Source organism: Galeopterus variegatus, unplaced genomic scaffold, assembly GCF_000696425.1.
Source record: "Galeopterus variegatus unplaced genomic scaffold, G_variegatus-3.0.2 Scaffold7529, whole genome shotgun sequence".
Classification (NCBI taxonomy): domain Eukaryota; kingdom Metazoa; phylum Chordata; class Mammalia; order Dermoptera; family Cynocephalidae; genus Galeopterus; species Galeopterus variegatus.
In genome coordinates this window covers 32,972-39,135 of record NW_007733640.1, presented here as the reverse complement: position 1 = coordinate 39,135, position 6,164 = coordinate 32,972, and the positions used below count along the sequence as shown (strand labels likewise).

The following is a 6,164-nucleotide window of genomic DNA, read 5'->3' as shown; positions in this document are numbered from 1 at the left end:
CCTCTGTTTACCCATGAATTTTGGACCACCGCCTCAGGTGACCCACCATTTAAACAATATGACTCTCAACATCTCTCCTCACTACTTCCCTGGCTCTCAAAAATGTACCCCAAGCATTTCATGTCTTCACAGTTCTATGCCAGCTCTCATACAAGAAAGGGTTTGATAAGCCTCGTGGAAGGATAAGATGTCTTCTTTCCCAGGGGTTATTCACAGGGCAATAGACTCACTCCACAAACAGTATTCTTTTCCTTTGTGGCCAGCAGCACATGGTATGGAGATGTAGCAGTTTATGGACACAGGCATACCATACATAGTTGGCTCTGACCACGTAGTATGGGACAGGATTCTCGGAGAAATGGTTTTGTTTTGTTTTGTAAAAAGGAACAATTCCACTCTGTCCTAGAGGCTTCCTTTCTAATCAGTGTTCTCTAAAGGGGCAGTATAACAAGGAGATTGTGAATCAAACTGTCAAAGGACATGGGAATAGAAAGAGCTTTCAGCGATAGTTTTACCCAAAGACATACAAGCTTTTCTTCTGCCAAAGAATCAGCAACTGACACTTTGATACTTATTACATTTGCTACACAAGTTAGGTAAGGAGGGGGTGCTAGTACAGATAAGATGCTTAACCTGATAAAAACCCACTGGCTCCAGAAGTAAAAGCAGAGCCCACACCAATAAAGCTGCATCATGCAATTCACTAAATAATGAAGCAGCGCAGGTATAGATACCAGAACTACATTTTCACAGTGATTTTAGTTTCTGTATAGAAGGTATCACAGAAGCTGCTGCTTGGCAGTACCTTCCCAGTAAATTAGTTGCTGATACACCAAAAGCCTTGAGAAAACAGCCACCAGGATATATTTGCTGACTAGGCCATAAACTCACTTCCCATCTCAACATGAGAATCTTTGTGGAAATGCAAGAAAAGCCACACCTACTCCTAAAACAATCTCCCAGTACCTATAGACTTAATGTTTATATTTTTGACCCCAGTTTTCCTAAAGCAGACAAAGCTTTGGAGAAAAGCTCTGCCATTTCCTAACAAGTTACTTGTCCAAGTTGCTTATCTTCTCTGTGCTTTCCTCATCTGTAAGATAGGGGTAGGAATAGCACATTGGCCTCCCAGTGCTACTGTGAGGATTAAATGGGTTCATACCTGGAGTGCTGGAAGAGTGCACAAGGTAAGTGGGGGCTATTGTCCATGGACAAGAGACTTGTTTAGTATAGCAAAAAGGTAGAAGCAATCTACCTGCTCAACACCAGAAGAACAGCTGAGTGATTTATGTTGTATTCCTGTGTTGTGATACTGTGTTTTCAAATAAACTCTTCTGCCATAGGAAAATATTCAAAGTGTATTAGGTGAGAAGAATCAAGATGTATAATTAGTTGCACTTGGACTATGAATCTAACTCTGACAGAAGGAAAACAAAAAAGGAAGAGAGTGAATAGAAAAAAATGGAAAAAATACCATTGTTAACACTGGTAACATTAGGGTGGTGGAATTATGAATGACTTTTATTTTCTTTATATCTTTTCCTCCATTTTCCAATCTTCTACAGTACACATGAATTTCTTACGTATTTTTTAAAATGCCATTTCTCAAAAGACATTTTTGGCAGGGTAACTTAAAGTGGCTAGAAACAAAAAGTTCCCAGACCACTATAATTGCCCAACTTACACATATGCAAAGGCCAGAAGATGCGGCACCAGCACTGGCATAAACAACACTAAGTCTGAATGCCCCACCTAGCGTTTAGGGCCCACCCTGCTCTAGTGCCAGCCTTCCAAACTTTACTTTCTGTTTACACCCCATCTCTTTCCTGTGCCTTGGCCAAATGGACCATTTGTTTCCAGAGTATGTCCTCCTTCCTCGGCTTTTCTTCACTGGTCAAAATCTAGCTCATCCTGAAAGTTCATCCCAAATGCCTCTACCTCCATGAAAGCTCCCCTCTCTCAGACTGCCACCTCCTCCAGAGAGCCTCCTGCGCAAAGTTGATCTCTTTCTTTCGTGTATTTCCTGAGGACTTTATCCCACTGTTAAACATTAGATATAATTACCAGCTGTCTCTCCCCCTACACTGGTAAGGATCCATGGGCACAAGAATCACAATGCGTAATAATTATGTGCTGAATGAGTAAATCCTCTTGAGTACTCGTGGCAGCTGTTTTTCAGCTTCATCTAATGTCACATGCTCTCTTGTGTTGGAAAGTTTCCTGTGCATGCCATATCTCCTCCTAAGACCCTAGAATCTAAAAGGCCTGTAACTTACACATACAGGTATGTCCCCTGCTGTGAATTTAGAACAAGATGTCACACATGGGAGGCACTAAATGCTTATTTTACTCAAGAGAGCTGAAGAATGAAAGCCAGAGTTTTAGGAGGTCAACTACGAGCTAGATGAAAGACAACAATTGGATTTATGTCACACCATAAATGGCCTTTAATAAAAAAAAAAGAGAGTGATGCCAAATGGCCCACACCACAGATTGTCAATCTAGAAACAGCAAAGCCCAATAACAATAATTTTAAAAGACCTTCATATTACAAATAGACTAATACAGACCACAACAAAGGAATGGACCCATGGTGTGATTCTGATCCACCTATGGGCCTATTTACATTAGTGAAAGGCATTTGGTGACTTTCTCCAAATCTGAAACATTTTACAGAATTCATCTTCCCTCAGTATGCTTCTGCTTCCTCCCCAGAATGACTTCAAATGACATATGACTAATTTAAATGCACATTAACCCTAGCAATTTTATTTTTAAACATAAGCAGGTAAGGCCACAGGAAAGAACAAGACATTGAATCTTAAAAGTATCGTAAGCCTGAAATAAAAAAAAAGCTATCTCCTAAAGATAACTAACATGACAATTCTATTTGTATGTCAATAATTTAAGTGAGAAATTATGGAATCAAGATTCCCACTTTGTCCTATATATTTCATTCGATAAGTATTTATTGACCACCTCCTATGTGCCACAAACTTCTAAAAAGTAGGAATATTGCAATACAATAAAAAAAGGACATAGTAGACAAAATCCCTGCCTTCTTGAAACTTACATTCCATTTTTTTTTTTTTTTTGCAATGGGAAGTACAAAAGTAAATATGTATTGAATATTAAATGGCACTAAATGTTATGGGAAATAAAAACTAAAAAAGGAATTAGGGAGGGCTTGTTTAATTTTAAATAGAGAGGTTGGGAAGGCCTCACCGATAAGATGACACCTGAGCAAAAAACTGAAGGAACTAAATGAGTGAGCAGTGCACATTAGTAAGGGGGTGTTTTTTGTTTTCAGCAGAGGGAGCAGCCAGTGCAAAGGTCCTGAGGCAGGAGTATGCATGCCTGTTATGTTCAAGAAGCAACACAGAGGCCACTGTAGCTGGAACAGGATTAAGAGGAAAGCAGAAGGTGAGGTGTTATAGAACCTAGTGTGGGCCATTTTAAGAACTTTGCTTTTTACTTAGCATCGTCACAGTGGTTATAAATCACCCTTAACTAATCAAGAGCAAACATAATACCATATTGCTTACATCTACTAACTATTTCCTGATGGTGTCTTTATAATGTTCCGCTTAACATCACACACTAGGACTTGGGACTTCTGAGTTCTAATTTAGGACCTTTTCACTTATGCCTTGCTGTTACTTCAAAGAAATTATTTAGTTCAGGGAAGTAAACTCTTCCCTGGTATTCAACACTACATTTGACATGCTGTTTTTTCCCATTCCCAATCTCTTTCTAAGATTATTAGATAAGAGATCAATGGTTCTACACACCTGGTGCTGTAGCTGGATTTGACTTTGCACATAGTCAAAATTATCTAATTTTGATAAATTAAGAAATATTTGCTCTTGGCAAATAAGCTTTGACCTCAGACCTAAAGATGTGTTTTTCACTCCTTTAAGCCTTATCATATATTCTCTGAAAAATAAGAAAAAAAATGATAATATAAGAAATTGTCTTTTCTGAAGGACACTAACCATTATACTTTTTTAAAAAAAGCTTGTAAAGCTTGTTAGTGAAAGTTTTATCTAACAAATGCACATAAAGTTTGAATTATTTTTTCTTAGTAAAAACTAAAATCTACCTCACTGTTTTCACAGTACAGGAAACAAACTAATTACCTGTCAGAATTCTAGAAAGATGGCAGAATAGGAAGCACCAGGAATCTGTCTCCCCACCTAGACAGCAAGTGCACTGGCAGAATCCCTCTGATGTAACTATTTTGGAACTCTGGAGCCTGTTGAAGGCTTGCAACTTCCAGGGGAAGGCTTGGACAGTAAAATGCAGTTACTTTCATCAGCTGCAGCTCTTAGCACAGTAGCTAGCAGCTACACATCCCCCACCTCTCAGCCATGTGGCAGGCAGCTGTGCACATGTTCCTGTATCAATTTACACATGGCTTATGGGAGCCTAGGTAGGCAATAAGAACTCTGTCCTCCAAGTATCAGGATGCTCTCATCACTGATGGTTGTTTTTGATCAAAGAGGTGGGTGCAGACAAAGAGGCAGGGGGCCGTTGTTGTTGCACCTTCCCCCATCGCTGCAAGGCCATTCTCCTCTGGCTGAAATGACATACAGGAGATTTAAAGGGCCAGCACCCTTTTTACCCTTCATTTTTGTCTTTTTTCCCTTTGGGGAACCAGACATTAAAGACTAAGACATTCAAAAACAACTGCATATAAAGGGAAAATTAGAAAGTGACTGTACATGCCCAGGGAAAGGCACAGGCTCAGAGAAGACTTGAAAAGATCTTAAGTTCACACCTCAGGCTGATCCTTGGCACAGAGACAGTATATAACAACAACAATAATAATGAAAAATAGCAAATCATGGGGAAAGGGGAGAATCTGATTTAACAGGGTTACCATATTATTAGACTCAAATGTCCAATTTTCAACAACAAAAAAAATCACAAGGAATACAAAAACAACAGGAAAGTATGGCCCATTCAATGGAAAAAATAAATTAATTGAAACTGTCCTTGAAAAAGACCTAATGACAGTACTACGAGACAGATCTACTAGAAAAAACTGAAGGAAGATGTGGAGAAAGTCAAGTAAACAATGTATGAACAAAATGGAAACATCAACAAAGAGAAATCCTAAAAAGAAACTAAAAAAGAAATTTTACAGCTGAAAAATGCAAAACTAACTGAAATAAAAAATTCACTAGAGGGATTCAAGAACACATTTGAGCAGGAGGAAGTAAGAGTCCACAGACTTGAAGAAATGACAATGGAAATTATGGAGTCTGAGAAAGAAAAAAATTGAAGGAAAGTGAACAGAGCCTATGGGACCTGTGGGACAACAAGAAGCAGACAAACATACACATTGTGGGAAAGTCAGGAGGAGGAGAAAAGAGCACAGAGACAAAGAAATAATGGCTGAAAACTTCCCAAATTTAATGAAAGACATGACTGTAAACATCCAAGAAGTGCAACAAACTCCAAGTAAGATGAACTCAAAGAAACCAGCATAGAGACACATTATAATCAAATTTCCAAAGACAAGGACAAAGAAAGAATCTTGAAAGTAGCAATAAGATCATGAGCAGATTTCTCATCAGAAACTCTGGAAGCCAGAAGACAGTGGGCCAATTATATTCAAAGTGGGAAAAAACCCCACTGTCAATCAAAACTTCCATATCTGGCAAAACTGTCCTTCAAAAGTAAGTAAGAAAGATATTTCCAGATAAACAAAAGTTGAGGAAGTTTGTTATCACAAGACCTGACCTTCCTTACAAGAAATGCTCAAGGAATTCCTGTAGAATGAAATAAAAGGACACTAAACCACAACTCTAAGCTGTATAAAGAAATAAAGATCTCAATAAAGATAAATACCTAGCAATTATAAAAGCTAGTATTATTGTAACAATGGTTTGTTACCCCACTTTTTGTTTTCTCCCTGATTTAAGAGACTAATACATTAAAAACAAAAACAAAAACAATTATTAGTGTAAATGCTAGTACCATAACTTTGGTTTTGTTTTTTTTTCCTTTTTGTCTTTTTTCGTGACCGGCAACGGATCGCAACCCTCAGTGTCGCGCCCGTACCGGACCGGGACCGGCAATGGGATCACAACCCTCAGTGTTGCACCTGCACCTCGCTCAGCCAGTGAGCAGCTGGTCTGTATGTGGGATCCGAACCC

General features: G+C 38.7%; 1 protein-coding gene across 1 annotated transcript in view; it reads right to left on the bottom strand.

Moving 5' to 3' along the window:
• The window catches only part of ZC2HC1B (zinc finger, C2HC-type containing 1B), a 39,146-nt gene that overhangs the window by 836 nt on the left and 32,146 nt on the right, over window positions 1-6,164 (bottom strand). The window lies entirely within an intron of this gene.